This window comes from Cryptomeria japonica, chromosome 6 (genome assembly GCF_030272615.1).
Source record: "Cryptomeria japonica chromosome 6, Sugi_1.0, whole genome shotgun sequence".
In the NCBI taxonomy this organism is placed as follows: domain Eukaryota; kingdom Viridiplantae; phylum Streptophyta; class Pinopsida; order Cupressales; family Cupressaceae; genus Cryptomeria; species Cryptomeria japonica.
In genome coordinates, this window is record NC_081410.1 from 152,011,639 (window position 1) to 152,034,477 (window position 22,839).

A 22,839-nucleotide genomic window follows, 5' to 3' on the forward strand; every position below is an offset into this window, starting at 1 on the left:
AAACTAATAATCTTAATTGTTTTTTTTAAATTATAAATATAATCATATATAAACAAACAATTTTAAATATTATGTTCTAAATATATTAAATATTAATGTATATAATATTTAATTTAAAGTATAATTAGTACTATAATTATATAAATTAATAATTATAAATATTACTATAAAACCGGACATCATCCAATGGTTCAAACTATAGTGTAGGTGTTCATTAAAATATTACTGTCTTTAAATATGCTTGCAATTGAGTAATAAGTATTTGATTTTTTGTCTAGCTAGAAATAATGTACTTATTTTGTTATTCTTCACATCCAGCTACAATGTTCTAATTTCTCTTTATTATGCTTAATTTTATTATGTTTTTTTTCTTGGATTCTATGAATTGTAGATTTGTTTGATGTTAGATATGCCCACAATTAGGCCTAGAATTTTATTGTCACCCCTACATATCATGGAAATTTTATAATAAGATTCTAATTAATATACAATTTTATTTAAAAATATAAACATCATAAAATCATATGCATTGATATCATATGATTATAACTAATGTATATCACAATTTTAAAGTGTATATATTATAAGTAAGTTTTTAAATTCTAATTAAAAAATATTTAAATTTTTTTATTAGAAATGTTTTGAAAATCAAATTTACCAAAATTTCTAAATTCATATTTGAAACTATTCTAATAATTAGGAAAATCAATTTCTTAAAATATTCTAAATTAATTTATATTTTTTTCTATTAAGCATAAGGAGAACAAAAAAGTACAATAGTGTTCAAAAGGAAGTCCCTCAGGGAGGATCAACCTCCGACTGCCGCCAAAAAATCAGAGTAACAGAATAAACAGCTCAATACATAAAGGTACTTAATAACCAACTATTGAAGAATATCATAGAAATCATCGACCCAGGCAGTCCAGCCTTGGGGGCCTTCCATCCAGATTATTTGCATTTTTCCTGCTTTCTTTCCTGAGCTTGTCACAAGCTTGGTCAAAGGCGTGAAGATCTTCCAGCGATCTCCGCCAAAGGTATCCATTTTTCAGCTCATAGTAGTAGAAGGACACGTGACCAGTCTTGAGAAATCTTTCCAGCTTCTTTCTCTCTATCATCATGGTGACTTGAACCTGCAGAAAGATTTTAAAATATGTGAGTTTCCTGAAAAACTCAGTAAGAGCCCTTGGCTTACCTTGGTACTTCTCTTCATTCCTGCATTTCCATATCTGCCAAAGAATGTTAGAGGACAGTATATTCCAAAAAAGATTCGAATATTTAGGAAGACCAGATATATAACCAGTAATCATGTCAAGAATGCTCACAGTAATAGGATAGATAACACCAAACATACTCCAAATTTCTTTAGCAAATAAACAATCGAAAAGAATATGTCTCCCAGTTTCTGGGAGTCTATAAATGCTACACAAGTCAGAATCAGAATTAAAGCTTTTAACAGGAAGCTTATCAAGCAGAACAAACCATTTAAAATAGTTAATTTTTGGCTCAATAGGACTTCTCCATAAATACTGAAACAACTTATTCCACATCTTAGTATCAAAGGAAGAATACCAGACAAAGTTCACATGAACAATAATATCATTAGTTTGATTAATAACAGAGTAGATGTTCTTGGCCTTGAGGCTAGCCATAACAACTCCCCCCGGCCACTTGCAATTAAGATGTCTAAGAGAATCAACATGGCATAAAGAGGGGAGATCTCTAGCAGCTTGAAGGATCATATTGTAAGTTTTCTTCTGAGAGTCAGGAATGTCATATTTGGTCTTAATGGCATCCCACGAGGGGAGGAGACCATCCTCAAACAAATCCACAAATTGATTTATCCCTTTTTTAGCCCAGAATCTGGCAGAGCATCCTTGGGATAAAGCAAGGGGCTTCCCATTGATGACCAAATTCCACCAAATAGATCTTTCTCCGTGGAGTTGATCATTGAAGTAACAGTCCTTGTTGGAGATATGATCCCTAACATGTTCCCAGGCCTTCCATATTGATTTGAAGACCACAGAACCTTGCACAGCAACACGGAAATTACCTAAAAGAAGATCACTGAAAGGGAGGTTTTTCCAAGACTTAGCTTTCTTGGGAAAGCCTCTCTCAATGTTATGCCTGACAAGCACTTTCCAAGGGCTGTTACCCTCCAAGGAATGAAAGATCCATTTGGCGGAAAGGGCAATACCCTGGGTTTTCAGGTCTTTAAGCCCAAGCCCCCCAAGGATCTTGTCAGCATGGCACCAGGCCCATTTAACAGCATGCTGCTTTTTGTTTCCTTTACCATCAGACCAGAGAAAGGTTCTGATGGCACTTTGAATTTCTTGAATCTGATAATTACTGAACAACCAAGCTGAAGAATAATAAATACTGTAAGAAGACAAAATTTTCTGACAGACTTGAATCCTGCCAGCCAAAGAAAGAGTTCTATTATGCCATTTATTAAGCTTATTGAGAATCTTCTCTTTAATCCAGAGCCACATATTCTTAAGGGTAGGCTCCACAGAAAAGGGGATACCAAGATATTTGACAGTTTTGTTAGGGCCTCCCCATTGAAATCCGGAATTCTATTATGCCATTTATTAAGCTTATTGAGAATCTTCTCTTTAATCCAGAGCCACATATTCTTAAGGGTAGGCTCCACAGAAAAGGGGATACCAAGATATTTGACAGTTTTGTTAGGGCCTCCCCATTGAAATCCGGAATTAACAAACCACTCAGGGGGGTGCTCGTCCCAACCAAGACAAATTGACTTGGCATGAGAAATACGAGCACCGAAAGCAGAACAGAAAACATCAAGCTTTCCTTGCAGATTTTTAAAATTATTTTCAGTAAGCTCAAAAAATAGAGCCGTATCATCAGCAAACTGGCAATTAATAAGCTCTTCATCGTTGGGAAGAAATATACCTTTCTTCTTTTTTCTTTCTTCTTTCTTCTTTTTTTTTTTTTTTTTTTCTCTTTCCTCTCTCCTTGTTTCTCGTGCCTTCCCCCACCCCTCTCCTCTTTATATTTTGCCTCAAATCTGCAACTCAACATCTTTCATGTCTTGGGAATTCTTTTCATCCTGATGATGAATCACGGAGTGTGATTCGAAACGTTGATGGAAAAATATACACACAATCGAATCCAGAAGAAAAAAAAAAAAAATACACTAGAAATGCAAAATGGATTGTGGAAATCTCATAGCTTTAAGAAATATACCTCTGACATCGGGAGACAAGGAGGAGTCTCTGAGGATATAGTACAGGGCTTCAGAGGCTATGACAAAAAGGGCAGGGGCCAGAGGGCAACCCTGCCTGATAGATCTACCGAGCGGAAATGAGGGGGAAAGAACTCCATTAACTTCAATACGTGCAGAGGCGTCCTTAAGAAGAGTTTGAACAGCAAGACAAAAATAAGGAGGAAAGCCAAATGCTTCCAACATCATCAGAATAAATTTCCATTCGACTCTGTCATAGGCCTTCTCAAAATAAATATTATAAAATTATATATATTAATAAAAGTTGTAATATAAAGTATAAAATTGCCAAAAACTAGACCTGCTCACAACAATATATTTTTGCAATTAAATTTTTTTATTTTTAATGATCATTAATTATTTAAAAAATGTTTAAAACAATTAAATTATTTTTTACTAAATATCTATTATAATTTAACTAAGATTGAATATAAATTATAATTTATAAAGAATTTTTTTATAGTATTCATTTACAATTTTAATAATAAAACTGTTAAGTGTAGAAAAGAACAAAGGATAGAAATTCAGACTAGGGTACCGTTCAAGACATTGTAATTATAATTCCCTTGCTTAAAGGTTAACGCAGGTGTTTTGAGAGATGTGGGCCCGGGCACCTAATTTGTCAGGTTAGAGTGTGCCCGTTAAGCCGGGCCTTGCCATGTGAAAATTCCAACATGGATCCCAAACTCCGCGGCGCTCTCACCATCAACAGACTTTTCGCCCCTTGTTACGGGCGGCGCTCACATGCTTAACTTCCGGGACCTAGCTGGATGCATCTCTCCTCTCCAGCTTAAGAAGAAATTTTGGACATAGGGTAGTAGTAAATTTTTATTTAAATTTTCTATTGCAATATTTATACGAAAATAATGTTAATTAATATATATTATGTAATATTTAATTTTTCAAACAGGAACAATTAATTGTATTTGAAGGGATTGAATTTAATTTGTGATGATTATTTTTTTTTAAATTTTGTCAAGATTCAGAGATTCCTCTAAATAAATATTTCTGTAATTCTAAGTTACAATCAGAAAGACATGTGCTCTGTTTTCTATCAAGAAAATTAGAAACCCTAACCATTTCGACTCATTACTATATAAAGTGTTCCTCATTACAATTATTTATCATCAAAACTTCTCTTAGAAACCTCTGCGCCTCTGACATTGTGAGTGTTTTAAGTGTGAGTTTCTGCTTCCCCCATTTTGAAATTGAGATATTACCATACACGTTTTTTCTTTTTTCTAATTATATAATTAGCCGAACTAGATAGTCTTTACTAACTACATTAAGATTACTCTTATGATATTCCTATGCTTATTAATATCATGAAATTCTTGTTATTGCAGAGAAATAAGAGATGGCAGAGAGCAGATTAAGATTGGCATTTCATATCTCGTTAGTGTTGATGGCAGTTATGTTGAAGGTGAAGGGAGATCCCACTTGCAGTCCGGCTGGGAACTTCTGGTGCAACAGTGGACGGTGCTGCAGCATATATAACTGGTGTGGTAGTACATCAGATTATTGTGCATCTGGAAACTGCCTTGCTCAGTGCTGGCCTAATGCTGTTGCACTTAATCAGTCTAGTTTGAATGTATCCCGACAGAACCTCACCTCTTAATCAGTTAGTTTGAATGTATCCCGACAGAACCTCACCTCTGCCTCTCCATAGCAACCCATGACTGTTATCTGGCTGCGTGCGGGGAATTTAACTATTAGAAAATCTAATAGCTTATTAGAATTGGTTAATGGCTTATTAAATGAGTGGAGTTATATCAAGGATTTCCAGCATTATGTAGTTGCAGTTATGTTAAGAGGATTTGTTTGCAAAATAATGGTTACAAGGTTGAGTTGTAATATGTGTTATTTTATGCACACAGTGTGTTCTTCTATATTGTGTACGTGAAACCTTAGATCTGTCTAGAAATGCACTATAAGATCATCTTTCTTTTTCACTGTTTTTTCCTATTTTCAAACAAATTGGCAGGGTGTTCCTCATTATTGAAGTTTTAGTTATGTGCCCTGTTTTTTAAGTTTAGGTCTTCAAACTATCATAGCCCGTTTTTAAGGTTCAAACTACTGATTAAATTTCTTTACAAACAAATATGCGTGTTCAAACAGTATTTAGATGTTACAGGTTAAAAAATTACCATTAATTTTTTATTTTCAAAAATCAGGATGTGGACTCTGATTTTGAAGTTTTTGACTTATGAATAACAGATATCAATTAAATATTCTTTACAATTGAATTTCTGATTCTTTAAATAGTATCCGAATGTCAAAGATAAGTAGGTTGCCATTAATTATAAGTAATGTATTTTTATTTATTTTTGTTAAATAAGCAAGTATTTACAAGTTTTTGTTTTTTTGTTTGTCAATATTTTAAAGAGAATTTACATCATGAAACTACAGATTTCTAAAATGGTTCAGTAGGGGCTAAAAACTGTGGAAATGAAGTTATGTCCATAAATATACACATAAAAAGAAAACCACATCCAAAACCTTGAGATTCTTTCAAAATTTATAAGTCTAAAGCTACGTTAAAGTTTCTATGTAAGTTTAAAATTAACAGAGAAATAAAAAAGAGCCAACTTTGTGCTCTGTAGTGGCCACAAAAAAGAACAGGCCAACTAAAAACATATATGTTTAATTCTCTCCTCGAGGCATAGGCATGGGTGGAGGCATTGGAGCACGACCTCTTCCCAGACCCTTCGTGGAGGACGACCCCTTCCTGGACAAGTTTTAATATGTGCATATCAAAGATTAAAAGGATACTATCTATTTATTAAAGGGTGTAGTTTGATTTATCCAATTATTTTTACATGTTTAATTAACAAGACACTTTCTTGAGGCTCTATTCTATCTAGTGAAGTCTCAAGAGATAATCTACTCAAGACTCTTTTGGTTTATAAAATAATGTTAGGTATATTTTTGTATTTGAATAAGATTGTTTCATTTTTAAATGTTGACATCAGATACTCTTTCTAGTATTCATACTACAGTGCAACATGATGTTGTTGTAGTAGGATCATCTTCAATCTACTAGATACTACAATGAAGCATGATGTTGCTGTAGCAAGATCATCTTCAATCTATAGAGTGACACAACTTTCCCCTAACTTGCCACTTCAATCTATTCATGGCGAATGAAATATGGTATACATGCAGCACAAAATGTAATAGAAACGCAACTCCAAATGTGGATTACATGCAATTTATTTTTATAATATGAATTTTTTTTATTTAAGTTACATTATCTCAATTATATAAGGATGTGGGGTCAATGGGTGTGTCTTAATGTTGTATCTTCATTTTAGATTAGAAAGTGTTTTAAACAAGTTAAACAAACATACAAACATAAAATTTGATGGTGGATAATCTATGGAGCAAGTATTTCTAAAAGAAACTTTGTGAATCAAAGAATATGTCAAATACATCTGAATACTAATGAACTTTCTGAAAAAGGTTTGTAAAATAAATATTTCATCAAAAAGAAAGAAAAAAAAATACTTTGCCAAGATATTAAACAAGAGCTTTGAAAAATTGGAGACTTAAAGTTCACATAGACCAAAATTTAAGAGTAACACACAACAACAAGATATTGCATAACATATGGCTGATAAAATTTGGGATTAATGAGTAAAAAAAATTTATGTCAAGGTGCACGATGTGTTTACATACAAGAAAGATGTTATATTCCAAGAATAATAATAATTATATTCTGCAAAACCAAAAAATATAACAATATAACATCTAAATCCAAAAAAACACTAAAAAAATAAATAAATATGAGCTTGATCTACTTTGCACCCTAACGATTTTTTTTAAATCTATCCATCCTAATGTTCATTGACCATAATCTTTGAATCTAAGAAAATTACAAACTAAGACAGAAGAAGTTTGTAATAAAGTAGTGTAGACACTAAAGTAAGTGTATTGGTCATAAATGATATCACCACCTTATATACTATTTATTGTGCTTGAAACTATTATTCTTCATTTTTTTTTTTTAATTTGTCAAGAGATCTTTGGTGTTCTGGTGAAGTTGAAAGATTCCTAATAAGCCTATTGAATGTTGCACAGTCTTGCTGAGTGCAACGCCCCCACATCTAAAAGGGATGAGGCTAGAATAGATACCCCTCATCTTGTTTCTTAACCAAAGAGATTCTTGTGCTCCTCAATCCCTGACTTTTAGCCAAAGACATTCCCATACTTTCATATCAGATAGCGACAAACCTTAAATGCATATACCCTTCCAAACCCAAATTATAGGAGCTCACGGAGCATGCGGGTCAGGCGAAAGATCGGGATTCAATTCAGCGGCCTCAGCCAGAGCCTTCTCTGCCGGAAGTTCAGTGGTCTTGGTAATCATATGTTCTTTAAAATATATTTTATATCTAGATTCAAATCTTTAAATGATTGAAGAAGGATCTATTTTTCCTATTTACCATAACAGACTTCCAAAACCACTAATTAATATAAGATAATTATTTAATATTTTTTAAACTGCTTGAACAAATCAAGCTACATATACAGTGTTGCTATCTACAGAACCTCTGCAACTCTACGATTGTTTTTTTTGTTTAAAGCAGGCCTCTTGTGAAAAGTGTGAATTTCTGTTTTTTATTTTCTAGGTTTTAATGATAACTACTACTATTTGAAATTTTCTATATGATTATTTTAATTTTTAATTTAATTGAAAAAAAAAACATGAAATTCTTGGTATTGCTGAGAGAAGAGATGGAAGGGAAGAGATTAAGATTGGCAGTTTTTATCTTATTAGTATTGACGGCAGTTATAGTTATGGTGAAGGTGGAGGGAGATCCAAAATGTGATCCGGATAAAAAGTTGTGGTGCAACATTGGACGATGTTGCAGTATATAGAACTGGTGTGAAAGTACAGAGGACTACTGTGGTGACGATTGCCTTGATCACTGCCCTTAACCACTACACATTGAAAGTAGGCCAACTCATGACTATAACTGCTATCTGGTTGGTTGCAGGGGATTCAACCTTTTGAGATTAGGATTTGAATCATCATTATAGTTATGTAGATTATTCGTTTCCCAAATAATGGTTACAACATTGAGTTGTAATGGGTATCTTTACATAAGACGTTAGATCTGTCTGGAAATGAAATAAAACATTATTTTCACTGTTTTCCCTATTTGGCAGTCTGTGGCCCATTATTTAAACTTTTGACCCACAAACTATTATGTATGTGACCAACTTTTCAAGCTCTAATATGAAAACTATCAAATTAGATAACATGTTTCTATGTTTTAAACTAGTAAGGGGAATAGGGGATGGCCACTATCGATGGGCAGGACAATTGTTTCCTTTGGGTTGGTATGGAAATTAACATGCTGAGAGAGGGTATCAAGGGTATCATTGATACATTTACCGATAATCCTAATCCTAGTAAAACTGATAAGCTACTCCAGATGACACAAAAATTAATGAAAGATGTGGAGACTATGAAGACTGATCATGAGAGTATAATTGATTATCTGGAATCAAGCTTGGAAGAAATTAAAGGAAGCTTGAGGAATTTAGTGGACATTAGTAAGGAAGCTATGAATAGCAGTGTGGAGGGCCTTAAGAAGGTAAATGCGATGATTGTTGATCACAAAGCTTGGCTTTATCCAGCATCCCACCATTGGAGACTAAACAAAAGAAGAAATTACAAGATTCGAGTGTGCAAGGTACGGGTTCTCAGACTACAACTGACCCATATACTAGAACGAGAAGCAGGAATCAGGAGCAGGTACCTCCAAGTTCTTATGGAAGAGCTTGAAGACATAAATCAGAAGATGATCTAGAAGAACTCGGAATTGGTGCACTCTTTCCAGTCTGGTCTATTTTGTGACTGTTCTTTTGGTTGTAAAACTTTGGGTTTTGGGTTCTGTAAAACCTGTTTATCTTAATCAAAAACTATTATTGAAATATTATTTACAAGCAAATATTTTATTCATTTATATTAAGTTAGGCTTGAACCTAACTTATCTTACATTCTATGAATTAGCATTTTGCATATCTATTTTATTTTTAACTTTGCAAACTTGGTTTAATTTTATACTCTTATTTGTTCTCTACAATCTATTTTGAGATTTGTGATTTATTGCTTGGCCTTTCCTTTTCCCACCTTACTCTTCCTTGAGTTTTCCTTATAGTATTTCATTTCTAAGTTTGATAATTTGTTATTTAATATATGAGAGTATTTTATATTGCCAAGCATCTTTTTGTTTCTTATAGATAGTGTTATTTTGAGCCATAGCTATTTGAGAATATATTTTCTCTTTATAGAGGGATTATCATTTAAACCTCCAAATCATTAGTCAATCCAACGGAAATAAATTCTTTTCTAATGCTTATGTTTATAAAATTTTGGTATTATGATAACCAACAAGTTTTTCTTATGATACAATATACATATAGCAATAAGAGTTTGTGTTTACATTTAAATTATCTTTACCTTATTTTTAAGAGATACATATGAACAACCTTGTAATGAAAAATACCATTAGTAATTGAAGGGTGGGGAGATGTGAAAACCTCACAAGCACAACTTAATTTTATTTTTAAACCATTTTGAGACTTGAACTACTTTTCGAGTTTACTTGAAGTCTATATCCACACTAGAGCTTTAAAAAGAATTCTAAGGTTTTAGTGGTTAGTGAACTTGAAAAAAGGTTACTCATTATAACCTGTTCATTTTTCACATTCAATAATTTTAAATTTTGAAGTTTGAGAATCTCTTCTAGAGCGAAGAGTCCTGTGCGCCAATATTTTTTATGCATAAGTGTTGTCACTTAGATCTGCACCCTAGCTAATCCTAAACTCAGCTAATCTGTGAAACATGGGACTACTTTCAGGTTGTGGGTACTAGTGAAAGTAGACCTCCAGAGAGGATTTTGATAGGGAAAAGAGAAGAAAAGATGTTTTGACATTATAAACCTACTACTAGTTTTGAGGTGATGCACAAATATTTACTTTTCTAGTTTTAAAGTGACTGATTACAACCATATCAACTAAGAAAAATAGTCTTTGTTCACAATTGATTCATGCCTATGTTGAGCATAGATATTTCATACAGAGATTATTTCCTTCAGTTTGCATAGAGATCAAATGATTCATACAATATTGTTGAATGAAACAAATATTTTAACACATCATACAACCTAATCAAAACTTAAGACTACTTGCCAATAAACATTGTATAGATGATGTGAAATTGAAGGATTGAAATAATCGCAATGGATTTAATTAAAAGTAATACAATGACCATAAATTTAACAAGAGAATAAGCTAGAACAACATTTTTTCTTATTGATTTTGAAGACTCTGATTGCAATACATGAAAATATTAGAAAGATACTCAAAAGATTTGAGTTACAAGACAATTTTCACTATTGTGTACACAAAGAAGGAAGCAATAACTAACTTCAAAGAAGGGATGAAGTTATCTTTATTGGAAAGAAGCTCTAGAATTTTGAATTTTAAATATTGGCTCTCTTTGGACTCCATGCTCTAGCTATTTGACTTAACTAAAAGCAGTAGACTTGAGTGAACTGAAGACTAGGGTGTAATGGTTGCAAATTATCCTTTAAATCATGTATCAACTGATTCAATTCCTTGAAATTAGGATGAAGAGAACTTTGAATGTTAAAATCCCCTTTCTGGGTCGACTTGAAAATCCCACAAAAAATTGGCTAGAACTAGAGATATCATGTTGATTTCACTCTCCAAACTATCCTTGGTAGATGTCCAAATATATGGAGTATCTGATTGCATTTGAACTGCTGATTCTTCCCCAAAACTCCTAGTTTCAAGCCTCTCAATTAATGACATTTCAAATTTTGAAATTCAAAACTTCATTTAGCTCAATAAGATTCTAAATTATTGAAATTGTATTGAACCAAATCTATTCTTTCTTTCGGAGGTTTTCTACAAACTTTACCTTGGAAGATTTTAACCATCTTTCAACCCCTATGTTTGATGGTGATGGACATTTTGCTTTGCAGACCCTACATTCTTTTCATTGACACTTTCATACATAATCTCTATCAAAATTCTACTCATTGTTCAATGATACTGTTGTTGGAAAGAGACACTATAGATGTTGTGACTGATGAAAACTAGTATCAGATATCCAATCCACAATTCATGTTTGGATCATTCTGAAAGATTGATTGAGTATTTGTGAGGTCTGGTGGAAGAATAGTGTATCCAACATAGTGTATATTTTGTTGGTTAGCGGATCATTTATGCTGTATATTTTTCTTTATGGATCTTGGAGGAGCATTGTGTTTGTGTAATGTGCCTTATTCCAGGTTTGCGGCCTCCAGTGATAAGTTTTGAGTAAGTTGGAAGATCTGGTAGATAGGTTTTTGGCTAGAATGTCAACGGTTATCAGCTATAGCATGTGAGATTCATTGTGTAGATCGTGCAGAGTGTTTTTTATGACTATTTGTGTGTTTGAGGTTAGTGAACTAACATGTGGGAAGCATGCGGAAATTTTGTTTTGGTCTGCATGATTGGTGTTAATTTGATTGAGCCAACTTATGTACATATTTCATCTTTTGTGTTGTGTTCTTGAATCGGACATGATGACATCCTAAATTGATGATGTGGATATATAAGACATTTTGATTCGATCATCTTAGTGATCGATGGATATATGTGATGCATGTATGAGTGATTATGTGCATTTTCACATGTCTAGTTGAAGGATTTGTGCTCCAGTATGATGCAAAATATCATAATAGAGTAGTGTTGCAAAGTTGAGTAAGATACATTAGTTTGTGCTTAATTGAAACTGTCTTTGGCATATGTAGATGTTGTTTATTAGCTCAAATATTTCAATTATTTTATGTAATGATTTCTAAAGCAGTGAGCCTTCTGGGGTTGTATCCCTTACTTGTAATTAAGCAGTGAGCTTTAGGCAGTGTTCCAGAATGCATGCACATTCTCCTTATGTAATATTTTTATACTTCTATCAAAGTATATTAATATTACATGGGTTGAATCCCACTGTGGCTTTTCCCTTAACTAAGTTTCCACGTAAAAATCTTGGTGTTAAATGGTGTTGTTGATCTTTCCTTTGTATTTTTGCACTTTACTTTTCTTCATTTGCATTAAGTGGTTGAATGAACATGTTGATAAAGTTAAAAATTATAGAACATTGATTTGCTTCATCCCTCTTAGTGTTCCTTGATTCCAACAATTGGTATCAGAGCTTAGTTCCTCGGAAGAAGTCTAACATCTTGAGGTGGATCCGAGAAAGTGAATCAATGGATTTTGGTACTCTTAGAAAACAATTGGTTGTTGCTCCTGAAGATCTTGATCATGCACAAGGTGAGAACTGGGAAGTGAAACAAAATCTTAAAGATATCGAGGAATACATGGAAACATTGAAAGATCAGTGGAACAAGTCAAGGGAAAAGAGAAAGGAATTTGTTGATACACTAAAAGAGAAAGAAAGTCAAAGCATTGATGAAGAAGCCCTGAAGGAAAAGACTAAAGAGTGTGAAAGAATTGCTAGAACTAATACAATCCAAAAGATTGAAATGGAAGCCATTGTGATGAGATTGACAAAGGAAATTTATGAAAGGAAGAAGAATGAGGATGTTAGTTTTATAAATCAAACTGATAACAAAATGCAAAAATGAAACAATAAACCCACATAACACAACAATACCATGGGAAGACCTCCCTCTTGGAGGTGAAAAAACTAGCAACAAAGATCTCAAATTATATTAACTCAAAATCAGTAGAAGTCTTACAACTTTTGCTTCAACACTTGAAGCATAATATAATCAACATATGATAATCCAAGTTAGGGCACACACTAGGGAAGACTTATCTAAGGTTAGATTGTTGTAGATGATTCAACAATCTGATTGTAGACCATTTGCTTGATCTTGTAGCCCTTAGAACAGGTTTGTTGACGTTGTAGATGAAGTTGACAACCCTAGGAAGAGTTTGTTGTCCTTGTGGATGAATTTGCTAGCCCTAAACGAAGTTTGCCAACCTTTGATGGAAGTCTCCAGGCCTATATAATATCTAGGATGAATTCGCTGCACAAGATAACTAATTCGCTGAAGTAATTCACTGACCAATAGAAGAGGTAGTTCACTGATGCGTAAATGAGATTGATTTTTGAATGAATCTCTCATTGATGCAAGAATGATCTTGCATATATAGGAGACTTTATGTCTCTTCTCCTTAGAGTGGCCTTGCATTTAAATTAATAATTGAGTCTCATTTTGGTGCCCACAATAGGGTTAGCCCAATTACAATTGATGAGTTACTTGTATAGGGCCGGACCTAATACAAGTTACATGTTATAACTACATTTCACAAATGATGACCCCTATTTAGGGCTAGACCTAATAACAAGTTATACATTGAACTTTGCAAGATATTATGGGTAAGATCGATGGGCCAATTAGCCACCCAGAAGTGTTAGATCAACCCTAGAAGGAATCTGACCTAGCTATAACATTAATAGAGGATAAGCTTGCTCAATCCCTAAAAGACAAATCTGAAGAATGTTGTAGACTTGAGAGTGAGAATGGACAATTGAAGCTTGAACTCCAAGACTCCAGACAATATGAGGAAGATCTTGAAAGGTGGATCATTCTTATTAGACTTGATCTCGATGTTGCAAATAAATACAAGGAGAAGTTCCGAGTTAGCTCAGCCAAGCTTGATGAAATGCTTGAAAGTCAGAAGAATCCTAATGACAGACAAGGAATTAGATTTGAGAAAGGTGAAAGCTCCAAATCAGCTCAATAGAAGAACAACTCAAGAAGGTATCCGATAATATAGCCTAATGCTCATAAGTTTAATGGCAACTTCTTTGTTTGCAATGAATTTGTTCATATGACTAGTCAGTGCAAAAATAGGATGAATAATAATGGTCCATCTTTTACTGGTCAATGTTTCAAATGCAATAAGTATGGTCACAAGGCAAATGTATTAAAATAAAATACAGTATGTCTTTTTAAAAGGACTCACAAAATCCATAGAAATTATTTATAGAGTCTAGTATGCATTTGAAGAAGCACATGTAATCTTTCTTAAATCATAATCATATGCTTCGCTTCTATCACAAAATTTTAGGTCTTCTAATGGAATTTTCTGATTCTTATTACATATTGATGAGTACATATATCTTTGCAAATAAGTCATGGTATTACAAGCACCAAATTGCCCTAAAAAAATTAAACTATATGCTTAAATCATTAATATACATTTTTGTTCTCTTGGCACACATAGTATGTTGATTCTTGATGTTGTAATTATTCTATTAATCATAACAAATAAATATTTCTAAAGTTTGGAGATGATGTAACAAATGCACTGTGATAAAAAAATTGGTTGATAAATCGACTAATATTGTGCTATGTCACTTCCTTTCCCTCTCAATGATACCTTTCCCTTCACCATCTAAAAGCTTAATTATACATGGATTTCATTTTTCTCCCAATTCCTAATGTAGTCCTATAGATACTCTTAGAATGTCAGATACATTTGGATACAACCCACTATGTATAAGACCATGCCTAATAATTTTAAGGTTGTAAATTTCAACTCAAGCATTTCATATTGTTTTTTGTTGGGAATAATTTTAGCTCAACAATTCTACATATATAAAGAGAGAAAAACTCAAAAGATAGACAATCAATTATTAAGAAAATATTTAAATGTTTTGGCTTAATGTTTAGTATATAGATGAAACAACAATATATTTAATTATTGTATTTAGCATTATTATAATAGAACTATATGAAAATGGAATAATTGTGTTAATTATTTAGGAGATATATTGTTCTGTTAAACATAAATTTGTAATTAATATTAAGAGAATTTTTTTAATTACTTGTTAAATAAGTTAAAAGTTTGTAAATAGAGTATATATTATTTTTGGTGACTTGTTTCTAAGTTTAATGCTGAAGTCCAAGGGTTTGAGCTTAGTTGGTTATAGCATTGAGTTCTCAATGTGGAGACCCAAGTTCAACTCCCATGAGGGACACCTTTGTGTAGAATTCTAAGTTGTGACTCTTGGTCTTCCATTGGTGGTATTTGTCTCATTGTTTAAACTGGATTTCTAAGTTGTGACCCTTGGTCTTCCAATTGTTGTTTCTAGTTTGGTGCTCGAAAGGAGCTAGTATTTGTAGTAAGTTTGCTCGAAAGAAGCTGGTATTTGTAATAAGTTTGTAACGTGGATGCTCGAATGAGCAAAAATGAGCTTTGTGATTTTATGATACTTAACACAAAAAAAGTTTAACGCTGAAGAATAAGTTTGATGTAATGTAGTTTTATTTGTTAAATGTGTTTTTGTGAGATTGATCTTGTCTATTACCAAAAATGTTTTCACATGTACAAGTGATTTATCAATTGGGAAAATGAGCTTGTTGATAATGGATTGATTTAACTTATTTAATTGTTATCTTTGTACTTTTGACCAAATTCTTCGAGATTATCTCCTTTCTTAGAGTAGCTTCATAGTTGTACAAATTATCAAGATAACACATTTTGTTCTTGCACATGTCATAAAATGATCTCTCTCTCTCTCTCTCTCTCTCTCTCTCTCTCTCTATTTATAGGAAAATAACCATTAAATGCTAGCTACACTATAGAGTTGATTTAGCTGGAATCATTTATGGCAATCAGTTGTAAGATGATTGTGTGGTCAACAACACATGAAATACAAGTAATTCTAGATCTCTCTTTGGTCTGTGCCGACCATGATTAATTTATTTCTAACATCCCCCCATAAATTAATCATACTAACTATCCTAAATATACTCATATAATCTAGCAAATATGGGTCCCGACTTAAAGCCTTGTTAGGTACCCATTTACAATCATTTATTCACCTAATAATGGTAGGAGTTTACTATAATCCCTCCTGAATTACAACCATTAGAGAGTCATGTGACTTCTCGTAAACCCAATAGATTTTTGAAAAATACAAACTTAGTCTCACATAATACCTTGGTAAAAATATATGCGATTTGGTCCTTTGATTTACAATATTGAAGATGAATCCCCTGTTGTTGAATGAGATGCCTGATATAATGATGATAAACCTCTATATGATTTGTTCAAGCATGGAACATTGGATTCTTGGACAATAAGATGACACTTTGATTGTCACAATGAAGTACTGAAGCTCTTGTTTTGTGTTGCTTGAGTAGTGAGAGAATAGTTCGTAGCCAAGTGATTTCTTTAGTTGCTTCATTTGCTGAAGTATATTTGGCCTTTGTAGTAGATAGAGCAATAGTAGATTGTTTCTTACTACACCATGAAATGGGACCCAATCCAAGAGAGACAACATAACCTATAGTTGATTTGTAGTCATCTGTACATCCTACCCAATCTGAGTCTGAATACCCAACAAGTTGTAGATCTCCATGAGAAGAATAATAAACACCCATTTTAAAAGTTCCTTTCACATATCTCAATATTCTCTTTGCGGCAACCCAATGTGGAAGCTTAGGAGAACTCAAAAACCTTGAAACAACACTTACTACAAAACAAATATTTGGTCGAGTATGATCCAAGTACACCAAACTTTCAACCATGAAAAAGACACATAAAACACACACAACACTTCAAGTTGGAACGCTGAAAAAACCAGATTCATACATTCTATTTATAGGCAAATAACCATTAAATGCTAACTACACTATAGAGTTGATTTAGCTGGAAACATTTATGGCAGTCGGTGATAAGACAACTATGTGGTCAGCAGCAAGTGAAACTCAAGTAATTCTACCACGATTAATTTACTTCTAATAGTTTTGTTTCAGTTTTATTTGGATCCATACAAGTGGATTCCTAGTTGATTTGAAGCTATCACTTCTCCATTGAGACCTTTGTTGCACAAGAATGTAATTTGATAATTGCCTACTAATTGATCTCATATATTTCACAAATGTATGCAAAAAATAGAATAAAATTCTCTAATAGACCGTACACCTTTTTCGCATTGCACACCAAATTGCAATTGCCGAAGGCGTATTCTTTCTTTGAAAGTGAAGAGCTAACTTTTAGCATCGACGGTTCCTATTATACGAAGACACTGCAAGACGATTCAAACGATTTGAATCGTCGATTGCCGAAGTTTCGGCCAATTACGTTGCAACTAATGGAACTGACGACGTACGAGAAACCAGTGAAAACGTAAACATTCTCCACTTTGGCTGCTGTTAAACGCTTGCACGTACGTACCGATCTTGACGCTTTAGTTTTGGTTGTTTTGGTTTCAGTTGGCAACTCTCTGATCAACTTTGCAGAGTTTATTTTTCGAGCCTTGTGACAACTTCCTCAATTTCGCATACATATGTATAAGGGCATTCCCCACAACCACATCATCTGAACATCCAATAATAATTACCTTCTCATGAATCTCTGTTTCCTGTTTTACAGATACCAAGCCTGCACAAGCTGAAACAATGGTGGCAAATGTAAACTGGTTGAGTTGGATACCTGTCGCTGCCGTTTGCTGAAACAGAGCCAGTCCTCCTTCAGCAAATCCATCCCTCACATAAGCTACAATCATGACGGTCCATGAAAACACATTTTATTCAAGCATTTCGTCAAACACTTTGTGTGCATCGTCAAGCTGGTTTTAAAATGTTTTATAATTTACAGCTAATTTGATATTTTATTTAGAAAACTAATTAATTCTTCACCATTTTATAATTCCTTTCAATAATAATCTCTCTCTCAATACTATTAACTAAAAAATATATACTAACACTTGTTAATTGGCTAACTTTTAAAAATCTCCAACAAAAAGAAAAAAATTTACATATTTAAAATTGATCACCCATAGAAAAAAGTTAAGCCAACTTCAATCTAATTCATTACACACTTTTCGATTACAAAGAATCTTATAAATACCTAATGAAAGAATACACCTTCTAATTATATTTCAAAGTTATTAAATTTAATTTTGATACAAGAGAATAGTCTCATTAATATTTTTCAATAAATGAAAGTTAATATTTTTAAATGTATAAATAAAATTTACATAATATTGACTCATAATTAAATGTTAATTAATGAAATATTGATTTATGACACTAAAAAAATGCGAATTGTCAAATTTATTGTGTTAATGTTGTAATATTTTATATCTATTAAAATTATAAACTTTTTAACCACATTAATATTGGAATTCTTTATATTTATTAAAATTATAAAGTTTTTATAGTTTATAATTGAAAATTAATTATTTATAAATCAGATTATTGTAATATAATAAATAATGTGAAAAATAAAACAATACACACAAAATAATTCTTGTATAATTAAACAAAATAATGTATATCTATTAATAATAAAAAATAATTTGACATCTAATTAAAAGTAAAATATCATTGTTAAAATATATTATTTAAATGATGAATATTATATTTGACTTTATTCAAATTTATTTTTTCAATGACTATATTTTTACAAATATTTTGTTATTTAATATATATTTTAAATAATTATAAATAAAAATAATTAGCAAATCTTAAAATTAGTAATACAGTAAACTCAACAAGTGGGACAATAGGGTCCTCTCCCTTGCTAGCAGGATTCAAGTCTGCCAAAAGATCCTATCCTCATACAACATATACTACTCCTCGGTATGGATATTCAACAATTACCAAGTCTTTGAAATCCAAAAGGCCATCAGATGGTTCCTATGGTTTGACGGGAAGGGTAAAAGGAAAGCTCACATGGTCAAGTGGTCATGGTGCCACTTGGATAAAAAATTGGGTGGGCTAGGCCTCAAGGATCTTAGGTTGCAAGGTATCTCCCTTGCTACCAAATGGATTTTTCACTCATTGGAAGGTCAAGAACCTTGGAAAATCCTCATTAGAAACAACATACAAAACAGTGTTCCTAAAAAAGCCAAAACTTGGAAAGCCCTCCCCATTAGTGACTTAATTGCAGGCGGTTTCCCTGTGTCTGTCCAAGGCAGTTGGGTGTTTAAATCCATCTGGAAAGCTTGGGATCATGTGTGTGGTCTCATTAACAACTCGAGCTTCAATTGTGACAATACCCTCCACGGTGAAAGGTCAATATGGTGGAACTTGCATCATAACTCCAAACCCCTTGCCTTAAGCCAAGGCTGCTCTACTAAGCTCTAGCATAATAAAGGAATCAAGTACATTATGGATATTCTAGAACATGATAATCTTATTAGCTGGGAGGCTCTTAGTACTAAATATGATCTCCCTACTTCGCATAAAAAGACATACAATATGATTAAAACTGCTTGCGCTTCCCTTGATCTCCCAAAGAACACCCAAGTAGACGCCCATAGGTACCTAACATTCCTTTGGAAGGATGGCTCCAGCCTCCCTCAAATCAAAGCCAAATCTATCTATACCCTGCTCAATAGTGACACCGCAGTAATTGAACATATCAACACTCTGTGGTATGTAAATCATACCCCGCATACTTGGCAGAAAACATTTGAGAAGCTCTGGCGGTCCCCCATCCCCCCTAAGATCAAATGTTTCAGATGGAAATTTATGCTAGATAGATTACCGATTAGGAATAAATATGTTGCATATGACCGGTGTTCTGTCTGCAGTAAACCTGAGACTGCGCATCACATCTTCTTTGACTATCCCTTTGCTAGAGAAGTGTGGCTTCTGTTTGGAATTGCTATCACAGAATCTGTTTTCACTTATGATATAGTTACTAGTTTTATACATGGACTGAGGAAGGATACTAATCTAGTGTGGCAAATTTTATCTCCTTACATTCTTTAGTTTATTTGGAAACTTAGAAATGAGGAGAAGTTCCAAGGCATTACAAGGGAACGTACTGAGTTTTTTAAAAAACTCACACATTACAAAATTGTTGTAGAGGTCTGTTTTTTGATGAAACTCGAGAGAAACAAGCTACTGCAATTTTTGAAGGATGGTAGAGCAACCATGTTTGTCTACGAGATACAAGACGACTACGAATGGGCTAGGCTCACCGAGAACCAAGTCTCCTTTGACAAGGCAGTGAAGAAACTGATAAAGGATCTACAAGACAGTAGGCCCCCTCCCTTCAACAGGATTGAGATGTGCTCCCAGATCCTTGCAAGAAAGAAGGTGTTCTGGATGGAAGGAGAACAAGGTTGGACCACATGGATGGAGGACCTGGATGAGGTTCTCCAATAGGGATTTACTTTGATATGTATCCTTTTTTTGGTTATAAGAGATATTTGTATATAACCCTCTCTCTGGCTCCTCATTTTGGCGGTTGAGGCCTTGCCCCTCGTCCCCTAGTCATATATAAACGTTTGGTCTAACTTTTTTTTGGACTCTCCATATCTAATATAAAAAAAAAAAAAAAATTAGTAATACTACTGGGAAGCTTTTTAATTATAAATATTATACATTAATAATTCGAAAACATTAAATTAACAAAATCAAACAATAATAATTATTAGAGTATTCGTAAATAAATATACATGCACGAAACCCTTCAATGACAACACAGACATATGTGCAACATGGACTACTACACGGTAACGACAAATGTGAACGGTAATCATGGAGTGAAAAGAGAACGCAAATATAAAATTCTCGGTGAATTAAGAGGCCCCACAAAGACCCGAACACCTAAGTCAGCGCTTAGAGTGTGTCGGTTAAGCCAAGCCATTGGGGAGCACATTCTATAAAGCAATAATTTCAGCGAATCTAAGCTTCGTGACCAGAGAGTGGATTATGTCAGGCTAGTGTTTGCCAACAGCCTAACAGTGGTTCGAATCTGATTAAGAGTGTTGTTTTCCATCCTAACAATCCATTAAAATACATCTTAACGAGTGTTATTCAAAAAATTATTATCAAATAATTGTAGTTTAACTGGTTGAGTTCTTTGGTTATCCCATCCATCGATGTTGAAATCTTCCACAGATGCTATAAATAAAGGATGAGGTTGAGATCATGTCTCAATGACTTCAACATAATTAACAAGATGAATCTTCACTTGGAATCAACAACCTCTATTTCACTTCGACATAATTAAAAAGATGCTACTAAAAGAAACATATCATCTTAATGCATGCATTATTGATATCTATACAGTAGATTTTATTCTTTATTTCATTGTGTAACAATAACGGTGGGTTATTCTTCTCTATATTTCGTCTCCTCTTCATTTGTAAAGCTACAATCATTTCAACTGCATTTGTTAGCTCAACCACAAATTTTATAATGGCTATCACCTTTTTAGTAGCATTCTTATATTCTTTTTTCGTTAAGTTGTTGGAGAATTTGATAATTTGGGAACGCATTCTTATTAAAAACCCTTATCCCATGAAGTTGTTCAATAGGAATTTATTAGGATTAATTACCCTCCAATCCTATGTATATTTTGTGTATCTCCAACACTTTTTGAAAAGTGTTTTTGGATGCCTAAGATTTAGTAAGAAAATAATTTGTAATTAATATTTCATAGAAATCTTGGCATTAGTTGTTATTTAGACTTCAATCTAATTATCAAAATAACTAGTTTAGCTCTTTATAAGTAATTTGGTCTTTATTATGAAATGAAGTTGATTAAGGGGTAAATGCACAAAGTTGGATCCCATTCTGGAGGAAGTCCATGGGTTGGGAAAAGAGCCTGCTAGAAACGGGTACCCAATTTTTACAAATTGGGCACCCGTTTCGCTTCGACTGCCCTAGGCGTTCAAAAATGGGGGCATGTTTTTTCGAAAATGTGCACCCATTTTTTTAATGTATTTATTTATTTTTAAAACCATTTTACATCATTTTCACTGATTCAAAAATGGGTAAACATTTCAAAGGAGCACTGGTACCCATTTTTTTCATCCCAACTAACCCCCCAGACCATTTTTTACCTCCTTCCAGGTACGTAATTTTGGTTTTTATATTCTTTTTTATTTATTTTTATTATTTTTCATAAAAAAATGTTAATTTATTATTAATTATTTAATTGTAGTGTTTTAAAGTTCGAAAAACATTTTTTATTTTGTTTAATTTCATGTTTAAAAGAGTTTTTAGATTTTAAATATTGCAAAAAACATGAAAAGTAAAAAATAGTAAAAACTTAAAACCGTAGGGAAAAATTAAAAAAAAATGTAAATGAACAATAAATATTAGACACAAAAAATAGACAATAATCCTTGGACACAAAAACGAACATTAAACCCTAGATAGAAAAAAACGAACAAAAAACCCTAGAAAATAAATGAACAATAAACCCTAAAAAAATAATGAACAATAAACCCCCCTCTCTCTCTCACACACACATACATGTTACTCTCTCTGTCATTACTCTCTCTCTCTCTCTCAATCTCTCATTACCCTCTCTCTCTCTCTCACACACACACATTACTCTCTCTCTCTCTCTCTCTCTCTCTCTCTCTCTCTCTCTCTTTCTCTCTCTCTCTCACATATTACCTACTCTCTCTCACTTATTATCTATATACTATCTCTTTCTTGCTCACTCTTATCTATTCTCTCTCTCTCTCTCATTATCTATTTTCTCTTTGACATATTACCCACTCTCTCTCATTACATACTCTCTCACTCTCTCTCTCTTATTAACTATATCCTCTCTCT

General features: G+C 33.0%; 1 long non-coding RNA gene across 1 annotated transcript; it reads left to right on the forward strand.

Moving 5' to 3' along the window:
• The first annotated feature begins 4,384 nt into the window (after nt 1-4,384).
• On the forward strand, nt 4,385-5,196 carry LOC131064948 (uncharacterized). The gene is made up of 2 exons (XR_009111341.2): nt 4,385-4,424; nt 4,591-5,196. It is a non-coding gene; the product is annotated as an uncharacterized LOC131064948 (long non-coding RNA).
• The last annotated feature ends 17,643 nt before the right edge of the window (nt 5,197-22,839 follow it).